Source organism: Lontra canadensis, unplaced genomic scaffold, assembly GCF_010015895.1.
Source record: "Lontra canadensis isolate GAN:19392208 unplaced genomic scaffold, GSC_riverotter_1.0 scaffold71, whole genome shotgun sequence".
NCBI lineage: Eukaryota > Metazoa > Chordata > Mammalia > Carnivora > Mustelidae > Lontra > Lontra canadensis.
The window spans coordinates 1,720,238-1,735,568 of record NW_022631065.1 but is presented as its reverse complement, the minus strand read 5'-3'; the positions used below and the strand labels follow the sequence as shown (position 1 = coordinate 1,735,568).

Below are 15,331 nucleotides of genomic sequence, written 5' to 3'. Positions count from 1 at the left end.
TTAAGTAAATAAAGATTTTTTTTTTTTGATGATTTAAGCCAGGGATCAGCATGTCTTTTCTGTAAAGAACCAGATAGTAAATATTTTCAACTTTGCAGGTTACATAATGTCTGTCACAACTATTTCACTCTACTGTTGTCACGTGGAAACAGCGTACACAACACATGAAGGAAAGAGTATGGCTATGTTTCAGTCAAACTTTATTATGTATACTGAAACTTGAATTTCATATAACTTTAATATGTCACAAGATCTCATTCTTCTTCTTCTTTTTTTTCTTAAAGGGAGAGAGAGAAGAGTGTGTGCAAGCAGGGGCGGTGTGGGGGAGCGGGGGCAGAGGGAGAGGGAAAGAGAGAATCTTAAGCAGGCTCGAGCCCAGCACAGAGCCTATTGTGGGGCTTGATCTCACAACCCTGAACTCATGACCTGAGCTGAAATCAAGAGTTGGATGCTTAACCAATTAAGCCACCCGGGAGTCCCCTCATTTTTCTTTCAATTTTTGTTCAATCACATAAAAATGTAAAAACCATTCTTGGTTCATGGGCTCTACAAAAACAGGGGACAGGCCAGATTTGGCTTGCTGGCCCATTTGCTCATTCCACGGTCAAGCCCCCACTAGGTTAGGTCTTCTGTTACCACAACAGAAAGCAGGGCTAGTCCTAGTTTACAAAGGACTGTCCTCAAACACACATATACTGAATCTCATCCACGTTCACTCCCAGGAGCGTGAGAGGCAGCACATAACCACCTCTTTGTTGAATTTCCTCAACATTAATCAACATTTTCCAGAAAATATACTGAACACATTAAGACCAGGAAAACACAATCTGGGGTATAAATTGAGGCTTGGATATGCAAGAGTGTGCCCGGCAGCTAATTTCCCTGAGTGACTGAGCAGACTTCTGGGAAAGCGCTCAATCCAAAGGCAGGACCAGCTTGGGCCAGGCAAGAGCTGTTGGAGGAGAGTCATGTCCATTGGAGGAGAGAGGCACCATGTGTCAGGTTAGAAATGAAAAAATAGAAAAACGCTTTTCTTTTTCAAGTTGGTGTGGCCATAGTGGCTTTAGGATTCCTCTGACAAATGTAACACAGTAGGGATGAACAGGTCTTGCCCCATTTTGTAACAGAACCATGTGCCATGTTGGCATCACAAAATGCCAGTATCTCCTGGAAACGAGTGGTGCCCAGAAGATATCTGGTGGGAGACTTGGGGCAGCCCTAATGCCAGAGAAGGACCCATGTATTCCTAAGTCCTTGTGAACCACCCCTGAAAGACTTCCAGAAATTCTTTTCTTTTTTTTTTTTTTTTTTAAGATTTTACTTATTTATTTGTCAGAGAGAGAGAGAGAGCGAGAGCACGTTCACACAAGCAGGGAGAGTGGCAGGCAGAGACAGAGGGAGAAGCAAGCTCCTCACTGAGCAAGGAGCAGACTACTTAACTGACTGAGCCACCCAGGCATCCCTCCCAGAAATTCTTGATGAGCACTTGGCAGGACAACCTTCTTCCTCAAAGCAGTGCTTCTCCCATGGCTTTCCCATTCAGCGCCCTCTCGGAGACTTCCCCATTGTCCCTCTGCCTGCTCCAGCTGCTGTGTGTAGACTGTCTTCTCCCTTATCTAATCCAGTAGTAACCAAGACTCAGAAGTTTCCTGTGGATAGCAGCTCCTACCTACCCCAGCAGCTGTGATGGCTCCTTCTTCCTCCTGTCCCCTCCATTTCGTTTCTACCCTCATTATGATGACCAACAGCTTGGGGAGAATAAGAAGAGCTTCAGATTTCAATCTCCTATTTCCTGGCTGTAGTAGATCCCGAAGAGCTACCCCTCCAGGGTCCCTTTCCTAGGGACTGCCCTTCCCCAACTCCATGACCATGGGAGCTGCCTTGTTAGTAAAATATGACTCTTACCCCCACCACACTATTGGTCCCTCCCACACCAGCCACAGCCTCTACCCTCCTTGCCAAAGTTAATGGGCTTAGAAGGGACACGTGATTCAAACTGGACAAATGCTCACTTCCTAGGGACTGGGAGAGGCAAGTGTATTTCCCTGCATAAAATTTTAAACAACGAAAGTCAGCAGAAATCAGTATTTCCCTCCTTAAATACATTAAAACAATAGTGGAGGAATTTGTGAAAAGGAATAATTGAACAAGAACAAAGAGAATGTGGGAGGAGACAGAGCAACAAAATGCTGTAAGCTGGGAAGTTAGATGGCTGCGTGAAAACTGAGTTAGAAGACCTGAGAAAGCGGAATCCTAAACCAAAAAACCAAAAAACAGTACACTCTCCCTAATACACGGAACCCCCAGGAGATAGGCGGCAGCAGGTACCACTTACTTGGAGTAAGGGTAGAGCTGAGCATAAAAACAGGAAGACTGATTAAGTATTGATTTAAGAAGCAATTAGACACCTAACCTCTCCTCCAGTGCCCTTGGTGAGTGGCCGTTCCCCCTCTACCCCAGTAGGAGACACTAGACTCTTCCACTAGGAAAGGATAAAAACAGGTTTTCTGGAGTGGAAGACATCAGTCACAGTTGAGGGCATAGGTGGCATACTGGAAACAGGGGGCTTAAGCAGAGACATCCTACATACTAAACAAGGAGACCACCACCCTCTTTCCCCATTCCACAATTAGAACACTGACAGACTTATTCCCTCTGAGCATGAGACGGGCAGAAACTTTTCTGGGAAGTCTGAATAAACCCAAGGAAAAAAACCTAGAGATCCTGACATCAGAGGTTTCCCAATGAACTGGCCCAGACTGATTACTCTGCACTTAAGTCCCCACGTGGCAAGCCCCACATGTATATATGGAGTTTCTAAGGAACTTTTCTGTGCCCCACTCTTAAATATGTGTGCATCTAAGACACCCCCAGGGTGATGGTCTAGTGAGACCCCATGACCACCCTACACAGCAGTCCTAAAGAGCGGTCCACAGAAGACAAGATCAGGTCAAAGGCACTGGAGAGATTTCTTCAAGATGATGAAACTGATGGAACATTCCTTGCTTGAACATGAGAGATTTATACCACTCTGGGGGGAGGGAGGAGACTGAGATTGGATTAACAAGAAGTATGTAGAAAACCAGGCAAATGAAAAAACAAGACATTACTCTAGGGAAGATAGAATTGCGAAGGAAAGGGAACATAATTTGCTGGGATGATGTAGGGCTTGGTATGGGTGTGTGAGGGGATGAAAGGGTGTGGTCTGCGGGAAGTCAGTCTTCACTGTCCGTCATAAGATGTCTATACCGAGGATCTGAGATTCTTCCATGGATGCCATGCTCTCTCTTTTGCTTAAACTTGTCAGAGTTGTTTTTTATTGCTTGAGTCTGAAAGAATCGCAGCTAAAACATTAGTCACAGGATCTTTGCTTGTCACTTCTATCCCTAGGCCGTCCATAGAGCAAGGTCCTATTCTTCAATTCTGTGCACCTTTCAGCAGTCAACCTCTTCATCTCCTCTCCTCCTACTCAGCCTTTCTGCCAGCTCTCTGCCACATCCACTTGCCAAAACGAAACTTCCTTTGGGGGTGTATGCCCTGGCGCACATTGTGTCACAGAGAAAGATGTTGACAAACCCTGCCTGGAAGACAGCCTTCTGAGGCAATCCGTGGGGGAAGTGCCAGGAGGACAATAGAGCTGACTTTCCAGTATGTGGGTGTGATTCCGCTGCTCCCCAATCCTGGACTTTCAGCTTTGATCGTCGACACGTTATTTTTTTTTTAATATTTTATTTATTTATTTGACAGAGAGAAAACAAGAGAGCACAAGCAGGGGAAGGGGCAGAGGGAGAAGCAGGCTCCCCTCTGAGCAGGGACCCCCCCCCCACAATGTGGGGCTCAACCCCAGGACTCTATGATCATGACCTGCGCTAAAGACAGATGCTTAACTGACTGAGCTACCCAGGCACTCCGACTGTCTATATTTTAAATTGAAAGTTGACTTATTTACAATTTTTACCCCATCTGTATTTTAGAAGAATTTGAATCAACTTTACAAAATTAATAAAATATAGGCAAAGACAATTAAAAAATAAAGACAGACACAAGGAAAGTGTGATGATACATTGATAGAATGAAGTGCTAAGTCTTATTCCAAGTTCATTGGTAGGTAAGACAAAATAAAAGTTACATAATTGGGGAGTTACTCCATATTCAAAAAAACATTTATTGGCTACTGAAACAGTGAGGCTTATGTATGGCTACGTATCAGAGGGAAAAAGCAAATAACGGCATGTTTTTTTTTTTTAAGAAGGTAAAAGAAGCCTGGAAGTAGGGAAACTGGGGTTAGTAGGGAGCCTTTCTGGTCATCAGGAAACCAAGATCCCTTACCATTCAGTAGTGCTCTTCAAGTCACAGCTGTCACCACTGCGTTTGAGGAAGAAGGAAAGATGAACAGTAAGAAAGCTATTTTCCTTTCTGTTTATTTATTTATTTTTAAAGATTTTACTGATTTGTGAGAAAGAGAGGGAGAGAGAGAGCACAAGCCAGGTGGGGGGTGGCGGCAGGCAGAGGGAGAAGCAGGCTCTCCGCTGAGCAGGGAGCCCAGTGCAGGACTTGATCTGAGGACCCTGGAATTATAACCTGAGCAGAAGGCAGACATTTAACCGACTGAGCCATCCAGGCATCCCTATTTCCCTTCTATTTTAAGGACACTTCCAGAAAGTCCCACCTAATATTTCCACTAACATTTTAATGTACTGAACTTAATCACGTGGGCACACCTGGCCACAAAGGAATCTAGGCAACGTCTTTCAGCCGGTGGCTTGCTGCCCCAAATGCGCTCACTACAGAATGTTGACGTAGGCAACAAGCAGCTTCTCCTATAAATACTGACTGTGGCAGGTGATTCTGGGCTCAAGAAATACAAAGATGAAGACAACACAGTCCTCGCCCTTTAGGAATTCACACGTTTTAGGAAAATGCTAATAATCAACGGAATAAAAAAATTTTTTTTTTTTTAAGATGTGAACAAAGAATTCTGGGAGAGTGAGGGAGTGATGAGCTGTCTAGAAAGACAGGGAAAGATTCATAGAGGAGGTGACCGCAGAGGTGGGCCTTCAACAGAAATTTAGACAGGAGAAAGCGTTCTAGGTGCAGGAAAGAGCATGCACAAAGGAAGGCATTAGAACAGGTGGCTTCTTGGCCCAGGGCAGGGGAGGGGATTTTGACTCATTCTGTATTCTTTAAAATAGGGTCATCAGAGCCCTGGGGGAAGAGAAGGCCAAAATAAGGTGAAAGGGGCCAAAACCTCCACTGAAAGGATTCTAGAGGGAATGGGAAGCCCTGAAGGTTTATGAGCGGGGGTATGGTGGGGCCAGATCTTTATGTTCAAAAGAGAACCAGTGAATGTGAGAATTAATGAGCTAAAACAGGAGGACATGGGAAGCAAGGCGATCAGCTAAGGGGCAAGCTAATTGTTTAAGTGATATGCCCTAAGGACCTGAATAAGGCCTGGTAGCCCAGAGGTTCGGAGAGGGAAGGGTGAGAAGCAAAAGTTGGCTTATCGCAGGTTATAGGGAGAGTGAGGAAGAGGCAGAGACCATCAGAAGACTCTGCTGCGTCTAGTAGATCCGTGAGCGGCTTCCGATTCCCAGCCTCTCCTACGCCTGCATTAAACAAGGTGCCTGGCGCTGCTCTCCTCACAGGATCAGTGCACACCAGCCAGCTGTGCTTCCGGTCCTCAGGGAACTCCTGTCTGGGAGGGCGGGGTACCGATGAACTGAGCAATTCAAACACACTGTGGTGCCAAGCACAAGCATGTCCGTGTGGAGCTGGCTTCTGAAGAGCAGTGTGGGGGAAATGGGAGATGAAGGACAAGGCAGTCATGGGAATTAGGGCTAGATCTGTCCACTGGGGTGTAACCACATGGACGCTTTAAATGGCCCAAAGCCCCGCCCCCACAGGCCAGTCTCTAAGGCATGCGTTAGGATCTAAGTCTTCAGTTAGTGAGTGCACTTCTCCAGGCACCTGAGAAGAAAGCTCAGAGTTCATCTCTCCTAGAATAACACCCCATGGGAAGGCCTGAACTTTCTTTTCTGAAGTGCAGGTGGGGGTGCGTAACTATCTAGGACCTTCTGGAAGGCACTGGGACAATATACATTCCTGTGAAATACACATTCCCCTGACCCAGAGATTCTGCTAGGAATCTATCTCAGAGAAATAATTAAGGATGTAAGCAAACTTTATATTAGCAAAAAAATGGAAATGACCTTACTGTCTAACAACTGAGAATTTGCCAAGTAGAATCATCTGATAGAATCCTATTTGGCTATTAACACCCACTGTGGTTTGTTTTTTTGTTTTTTGGGGTTTTTTTGAAATTTTATCCTTAAGTAATTGCTATACCCAATGTGGGAATTGAACTCACAACCCTGAGATCAAGAGTTGAATTGCATGCTCTACTGACTGAGCCACCCAGGTGCCCCTTATTTCACTTTTCAAATTAACTCCACTCAGGTAATGCATCTACTGTAATATATTTAATTATAATCTGCAATGTGTATTATATTTTCAGGGTCTGAATTATTAGTGTGTTTTTACTATAGTCATTATATTTCTAATATGACTGGAGTATATTTTAGTATATGGGTTAAATCATTATACTTAAATGATTATACTTTTTTTTTAAGATTTTATCTATGTATGGGGGGGTGGAGAGCACAACCAGGGGCAGGGGTAGAGGGAGAGGGAGAAGCAGACTCCCTTGCTGAGCAAGGAACCTGACTTGGGACTTGATCCCAGGACCCTGAGATCAGGACCCAAACCCATAGCAGATGCTCAACTGACTGAGCTATTCACGTGCCCCAAATCATTATACTTTTAAGGTGAAAAACAGATTAATGAAGTACATTACAAATACATTTGTGAAATTGTGATGCCTTGGACTAGCAATAGACAAATACCCAGGAAATCTAACAATCCAGAATTTCTAATTATTTGGCATGTTCCAAGTCAGATCTGTGCTTGGTTATTGAACTTTTACTGTATTATCAAAATTTGAAGCGTGCCAAAAATTGTCAAGAAGCAAAGTAAAAAGCAAAAATAAATTTAGTCCCAGTTCATCACTCAGAGACAATTAATTGTTGACATGGAACATGACCATTGTTCCAGATGTTTCTATCTGCAAATACACAGATAGGAATGAGAATAAAAGAAAGTGTATGTTTGCATCTGTGTAGGGGAAAAAAAAAAGAAACAGTTTTACAGAGAATGGAAATACCCACAATAGCATTATACCGCCCCCCCAAATGGGATCATATTTTTCTTTCCAACAAAGGCATGACATTTATCAGGAGAAAAAACTTGAAGGAATTCATGAACTTCAGAAAATATTTCTTGACATCAAGAAATACAGGTTCCTAAAAATTGCCTGTTAAATTAAGAAAAATGATGACATTAAGATTTTTGAGTCATTTTTAAAAGCATGTTTCACCTTTAGGCAATGTCAGTTGACTTCCAGCCAACAAACGTGAGGACATTAACACACTTGTACTTTTCCCCATTTCCTCTTCCCTTGCCTCCCCCAGATTTTTTTGGTTGTATCATTTTCACATAGGAAAGGTTAATAATATTTAAATTCCATTCTTTTACCACAATTGCCACAGTTGTCTGGTTGGCTCTGTGTCTAAATGGAATTGATGCTCATTAGTGTTCTTTTTCCATGACTTCTCCATTCCTACATTTGGAGTCATCCCTTTATTGGTGGGGTTTTGTCGTCAAGTAGTCTGTTTTCCTACAGGTCTCATAGATTCTTGCATGCTTCAAATGGTCTGCATCATTATACTTAAAGGGCACACTGATTAAAAATTTTGGGGTTATCTCTTTTCCCCAGATCTTTCCAGATATTGCTCCTTTGTCTTCTGGCATTGAGTGTTGCTTTGGGGGAAGCCAAAGGCTAACTAACTTTTATTCCTTGTGTATGACTTGCTTCTTCTCCCTGGATATATTTAAGATTCTTTCCTTCACTCTAAAATTCAGCAACTTTACCAATATATACTGTAATCAGTGTATCGCTTAGGGTAGAAATTCAGACACAAACGCAAAATAACAGTGGCTTTAGAAGAGAGAAATGTGTTTCTCACTTAATGATATAAACTGATACAGTAGCAATTCTCTAATGAAATGGTCAGGGGTTCAGGCTCTTTCGATTTTGTTGCTTTACCATCCCTAGGGTATTGTCCTTGCCCAAGGACCAAGATACATACTCTAGCCAATAGGAAGAAGGAAAGAGAAAGAGATCAAATTCCTTCCCTTTAAGGATGTATCCAGAAGTTGCATACAGTAATCTTTTGCTCACATCCCATTGGACGAAACTTGGTCATATGACCCTACCTAACTGCAGGAATACTGGAAATACAGTCTTCATTCTGGGTGACTATATATGCAGGTAAAAACATTCCACTGTAATGGAAAAAGGGAGAATGAACACTGGGAAAAAACTAGAAAATTTTGCTATGATCAATCTGTATCAGTTCTTTCCTGGGGTATGGTCTGTCTTTTCAATATGTAGCTTCAAATCTTTATTTCAGGAAAGCTTCTAGAACATCTGTGACTATTTTTTTCCTGTTCCATTTTCTGCTTTAGGAACGCCAACTATCCAGCTTTTGTACTCTGTATATCTTTCTTATTTTAACCTTTGTATCTGTGTTTGTACCCTTTGTACATGTCTTCCACATTAATCATCCTTCCTCTAAATATTTTTACAATGCTTTTTTCCATTTCACTTTCATTTGTGTTATCAACTGTATTCATTCAGAAAACTTTTTCAGTTGTATTTATTCCAGTTCTTATTGTTTCTGCTGGTGTGTGTATCTCTGTGATATTACTATCTTTTTCTCCCTTTCTTTCTGAAGTAGGCCAGCCTACTTTTCATCCTCTTCTGTGGCCTTGGAATCTCTTCTTTGCACTCTTGTTATCTTTTCTTTGAGCTCTCTTGTCAAAGAGAGATTGTTTCATCTCACATTCTTTAAGATCATGGAGAATTATTTGTTGGACTCTGTTTCCTGAAGTAATCCCTTTTCTGATGTATGTTTTTCATCTGCTTTTTGCTTATGGCTCTCTTTTCTTTATTTCGGGAGATGAAGGCCATTTATGCTTTAGGAGCAGAGTGAGAGAAAGGGGCTGGAGTTTCGACCATTCAGGAGACAGGCTTCCTCTGCTCTTCTTTCTTCTTCTTTTTTTTTCTTTTGCCCCATGGCTAACATTTTGGTATGTATACTTCCAGAGAGATGTGTACATAATTTTCCCTTACAAAATAAGATGACAATCTATGTTCTCTTTTGCAATTGGTTTTCTTCATGTCATATATGTTTTTATGTCAGGAGATATGTTTCTCCCACATTATTTAAGCAGTTCTATCACATTCCTTTGGCATGATATAGCATATTTTTTTAAATCCAGTCTCTTGGCAGGCATTTCCATTGTTTCCAGTAATTTACTATTGTAACCAAACTGATGCATGATTTAAAATCTCTTATTTTGACTCTGGATTTAAAGCTAAATCATGGAGGATTTCACAGGTTTTCACTTTACCCTTCCTTTTTTTTTTTTTTATGGAGATACAATTCAACTACCATTAAAGCCACCTTTTCAAAGTGTACAGCTCACTGGTCTTTAGTATATTCAGAGTTGTATAACCGTCACTACTGTTTCCACATTTTCGTCACCTCAAAAAGAAACACCCTATCCATTAGCAGTCACCCTCATTCCTCTCTCCTAGCTCCTGGCATCCTCTAATGTACTTTCTGTCTCTGGATTTGCCTATCGAGGACACTTCATATAAACATAATTATAAAATAAGTTCTCCTTTGTGATTGGCTACTTTCACTTAGCATAATGCTTTTAAGGTTGGCTCATGTTGTAGCATGTATCAGTACTTTAGTCCTTTTTGTGGGCAAATAATATTTCATTATATGAATACACCACATTTTGTCAGTTGATGGACATTTGGGTTGTTTACACCTTTTGATTATGAGAAAGCTATGAACATTTGTGTATAAGTTTTTGTGGACCTATATTTTTAATTCTTTTTAAAAAGATTTTATTTATGTATTCGACAGAGATCACAAGCAGGCAGAGAGACAGGCAGAGAGAAAGAGGGGGAAGCAGACTACCCGCTGAGCAGAGAGCCCAATGTGGGGCTCAATCCCAGGACCCTGAGATCATGGCCTGAGCCAAAGGCAGAGGCTTAACCCACTGAGCCACCCAGGCACCCCCTATATTTTCAATTCCTGTAGGTGTATACCCACTAGTGGAATTGCTGGGTCATATGAGAGGGTATACTCTTGATCCCCATGTTTCTAATTCCACAAGACATCGCCAGTCCCTTTACAATGTGTGTCCCCGAGTAAAGAGCCTTTCAGATTTAGTTCCTACAGACACTGAATGTACAGTTTCCTGCTTGCATTGGTGGTCACCTTGATTTAAGGGGTGGAGGAAAAGGCCTGTTTTCTCCCAATGCGTCACCCCCACTTTACACAGTATCTCATGCCTTCTTGGGATCTGCAGACACTTTAAGCTGTATCTTCCTCTACTTTGCTAATTTAGTTGCCTCTCACTTCTTCAGGGGCGAGGCCCTTTTATATTTCTTCATTGTCATTTTGTTAGGGTTTCGGGGAGGAAAGGCTATGCCTACCAGCTTGTTTAACTGGAAGTTGTATTAATTATGCATAAGTTTTTCTGATTATTGCTTATCTATGAAAGATACCAGCTTTTTTTTTTAGATTTTATTTATTTATTTGACAGAGAGAGATCACAAGTAGGCAGAAGCAGGCAGAGAGAGAAGTTAAAGTAGGCTCCCTGCTGAGCAAAGAGCCTGATGCAGGGCTTGATCCCAGGACTGTGAGATCACGACCTGATCTGAAGGCAGAGGCTTAACCCACTGAGCCACCCAGGTGCCCCAAGAGACCAACTTTGTTAAAAATCAGTTTCGAGAAAGATGAGGCCAGTGATCTGGACAGACCACAGTTTGAAATTGTTGATTTTCCTTGAACGTTGTCACCAAATCTGTTTTTGCCTTTGTCTGGGGCCATATTCTTCCAGTTTTCAGGATGTAGGAAGTCAGTGTGGTAACACTCCCTAAGACAGGCTCTGTCTTAATCTGTTTGGGCTGCTTTCAGAAAACACCACTTACTGGGTGCTTAAAAAGCAACATTGATTTCCACACAGTTCTGGAGGCTGGGAAGTCCAAGATCAAGATGCCAGCAGATATGGTGTCTGGGAAGACTCCACATGGTTCGTAGATGGACATCTTTGTGATGTATCCATATGTGGTATAAAAGGTGAGAGAGTTCTCTGGGATCTCTTTTAAAAGGGCACTAATCCCGTTTAGGAGGGCTTCATCTTCACCATCTGATTACCTCCCAAAGGCTCCACCCCCAAATATCCTCAATTTCAGGATTAGGTTTCAACATAGGAATTTTGAGGGAACACAAACCTTCAGTGTATACCAGGCTTTCTGATAATTACTGTGCCCTCTTTCCTCCTCCTTTGTCTCTCCTCACTCCCAGCAGATTCCCTCAGGTAGGGGGCTGGGACATAGATACTGAATATGTTACTTACACCTGACTTCTCCATGATTTGAACCTTCCTACTGCCTATATCCTGCCACACCTTGATGGAGTTACTTCTCTGGAGTCATTCCAGATGCTCGAGTTATGGTTCCAAACAGTGAATTGTAAGATGGGCTTTCTTGGCGCCACTGAGTGGCACAATCAGTTAAGCATCTGACTCTTGGTTTCAGCTCAGGTTGTGATCTCAGTATTGTGCATCGAGCCCCGAGTCAGGCTCTGCAATCAGAATGGAGTCTGCTTGAGATTCTCTCTCTTCCTCTGACCCTGCTCATGCTCTCTCTCTCATTCTCTCTCTTAAATAAATAAGTCTTTATTTTTTCTAAAGATTTTATTTATTTGTATGAGACAGAGAGAGCTAGCACAAGCAGGGGGAGTGGCAGGCAGAGGGAGAAGCAGGCTTCCCACTGAGCAAGGATCCCTACTCGGGGCTCAATCCCCGGACCCTGGGATCATGATCTGAACTGAAGGCTGATGCTTAACTGACTGAGCCACCAGGTGTCCTGATAAGTAAGTTTTTAAAAACAAAAGAAGAAAAAGAATGGCTTTCCAGAATAGTGCCCTTACATTTACTTGGCAGTCTACAGCTTCTTTGTGTCATTGAAGTTAGAGACGGGTACAAGAATGTTCAACACTGTGATAACAAAAAGCTGGAAAGGAATGAGCTATCATGAGCTACTAGGAGGGTGGGTAAATACAGTGTCATATATTTATACAATGGAATGCAATTCATCAATACGAGTGAGTGAACTGGGGCGCCTGGCTGGTTCATTGGAAGAGCCTGTGACTCTTGATCTTGGGGTCATAAGTTCAAGGACCATGTTGGGTGTAGAGATTTCTCAAATAGATAAATGAACTTAAAAAACAAAAAAGAGTGAACTATAGATGGGTCTTAAAAACATACAGTTGAGTGAAAAGAAAAGTAAGTCATGGAAGAATATACTCTGTGATTTCCATGAATGCAAAAACTCCCTCAATTGAAAATATATTGTGTAGGGAAATATACATGAGGAACAAATCTCTAAAGAAAGAGAAGGGAATGATTAAGACACAATTCAGGACAGTAGTTACTGCTTGGAGGGAGAGGAAGACGTGTGACAGGACGAGTCCACACAGGACCGTCTAAGGAACTACTTACATCAGGTTTTCTAAAAGCAGGTTGGTAGGTACATGCTTCATTTTACTGTGATTAGTTAAATTGTTCATATACATGAAGTAATCCTTTTATCAGCATGAAATTTCATAATAAAAAAATGGAATGATTGTTCCTTTTTTCTCATCTTTTAAAAGATGGAGTTGTTTCCCTTTTTCGTTTTTTGGAGGGTTTTAGGGTGGGAAGAGGAGTCAAAAATGCCTCTCTCCATCTTTATCAATGACTCTTTCCCCAGAGATTTGAATAATCCTCATGCCTAGCTTTGTAGAGATATGGGCCATTATAGCGTTTGGGTTTCTATGTAACACTGAAGAAAATGGACATCAAGAAGTTTTGTGACTTCCAAGATTGTTTCTTTCTGAAACCCTTGAGATGAAAATGGCTTTAATTCAGAAAATGGCTCGTGCACTCATATGGAGGGACAGTAAGGCAGGATTGCTACAACAGTGACAGAAGAAGCAGCTAGGGGGACTTTACTTCTGAATCCCAGAAAAAGAAGGGGGGCGGGACAGATGGTCTAGATTAGCAGTCATTGGCCCAAGGTGAGACCCTCTTGAGCAGAAACCCGAGTGGACCCACATGCCCACCTCAGAGGGCATGACACTTGCAGGAAGGGTGGATATTTTTCCCCACTCAGGAGCTCTAGATCTGTTCATGCCAGAACAAATCTTGAGTTGAGCAGTGAGTGCTCAAAGCCATGGCCCGAAAGAGCCTTCATGTTAGAACTTGGTGGGTAGACAGGGGTAGGGGTGGCATGCATGCCAAAGGAGGTCAGCGGAATCAGGCAGTGCCCAGGAGGGAATTTGGACTTTATCCTGTGCAATGAAGGGCTGTTAAAGGGTATAAGCCAGGAAGAGACAGGATAAGATTTGAGAGAAAGCATGTAATTACAAAAATGCTGGTAAGAATTCAACAATTTATTTAAAGGAATCTATACTGCATTAATCACATCAGCATCCACATCGATTATAATCATGTCCATATGTGGGTAAAATATGCTTTCACTCTGTGGGAGAGGGAAGTCCTGATGCACATCAGGACTCAGAAACCCTCAGGAAACACTCTTGGGTCCCCTCCCTCTTCAGAAGCTTCGTACTTCGCTTTGCAAAAAAAAAAATAAATAATAAATAAATAAATAAATATAAAATGATTCAGAGACCCTCTGCCAAGCTCTGTACCCACACCTTCCACTCCCCTGAGGCTTGGGGCTCACTCCAGTTAATGTTAACACTAAACTGTTCTTGCCAGCAATTAGCAACAATTTCAGCTTCTCTCCTTAGGTTTTTTTTTTTTTTTTTAGATTTTATTTATTTATTAGACAGAGAGAGAGAGAAAGAGAGAGCACAAACAGGGGGAGCAGCAGGCAGAGTGAGAAGGAGAGCAGGGAGCTGAGCAGGGAGCCTGGGATCGTGACCTAAGCCGAAGGCAGACACTCAACTGATTGAGCCACCCAGGTACCCCATCTTCTCTTCTTAGGTTAATTAAACCCATGTCCCCAACATAGGAGGAATGCTTGCCTTCTCATCTGCTGTAAAGGACACACATCTAAGGCGCATGCTTGCCGTTACTTCTAACCACTTAAGTATGGGCAAAAAGCAAGGGAGGAACGAAGGCACGGCCTGGAGCTCTTCCAGTTAGGACTGTTAGCAAAACTAATAAGTAGTATTAGGACATCAGTTTTGAATTTGCTTGCCTCTCTTATCCTCACAGCATTGGCAGAAGTGGATGCCATTATTGCAATTGGAATTAATGACTTTATTATGTAATCTTTGTTTAGTATCCAGGTCCTGTGAAAAGTTCCATGGGAGCAGGGGGGCATGTCTGTCATGTCTGCCCCTGTAAACACGAAGAGTGCCTGGCAGGCATCGAACATTCAAAATGGATTTATTGTATGCATTTTGGATCCTCTTTTACAAGTGAGGACACCAAGGCTGAGAATTGTTAAATACCTTACCAACTATTAGGTCACCAGCTAATCCAAACTTACATCTGTTGGACTCCGTCTTCTTAGTAGCTCCCAAATAGTCTAAGGTTTTATAAGGCTCACATAGCTTGGTCAAGATTCTAGCTATTAAATAGAAACTTATTGAAAGATTAATTAACACCTTTTGAAAGGTCTTAGCCATTTTCAGGACATAAAGTGGAATGCAGAGGTGGGCAGCAGTAGGATGGTTATGTTTAAACTTGCAATGTCTCATGAAGATACGACATTGAGAAATTCATACCTGACATTTGAGAACAAAAAGATGGCTTAGAACTTGGGGGGAGTATTGTTAGGAATTTGCTCAGCTAAGTCTTCTTAAGCTCGTTATCAATAAAGAGGGTGTTTTCATTGAAATAGAGATCATTATGGTTTTATATCTCTTTTTCCTCAACTGCAACCTGTATTAGAGGAGAGCTCCCCTTGTCATGGACCACTTGGCATTTGTCATTCTTACCTTGCCTGCCCAAAATCGTTGTCCAAGGAGGCCTGGGTCCTGATTCCAGCCCCTTCCTCACACCTGGCCTCGCAAGGGCACACACTCCCTATTAAATATTCAATATTCCGAGGCCTGTGAAAGAAGCAAAGGAAAATAAGATTACCATTTCCCATAGGAAGGATATTGAAGCA

General features: G+C 42.2%; 1 long non-coding RNA gene across 1 annotated transcript; it reads right to left on the bottom strand.

Annotated features, from left to right (window-relative positions):
* Nucleotides 1-3,204: 3,204 nt before the first annotated feature.
* Nucleotides 3,205-14,782, bottom strand: LOC116881060. Its single transcript, XR_004385342.1, has 3 exons — nucleotides 14,675-14,782; nucleotides 12,135-12,217; nucleotides 3,205-3,329 (listed from the first exon to the last, which is right to left on the bottom strand). It is a non-coding gene; the product is annotated as an uncharacterized LOC116881060 (long non-coding RNA).
* Between the last annotated feature and the right edge of the window lie 549 nt (nucleotides 14,783-15,331).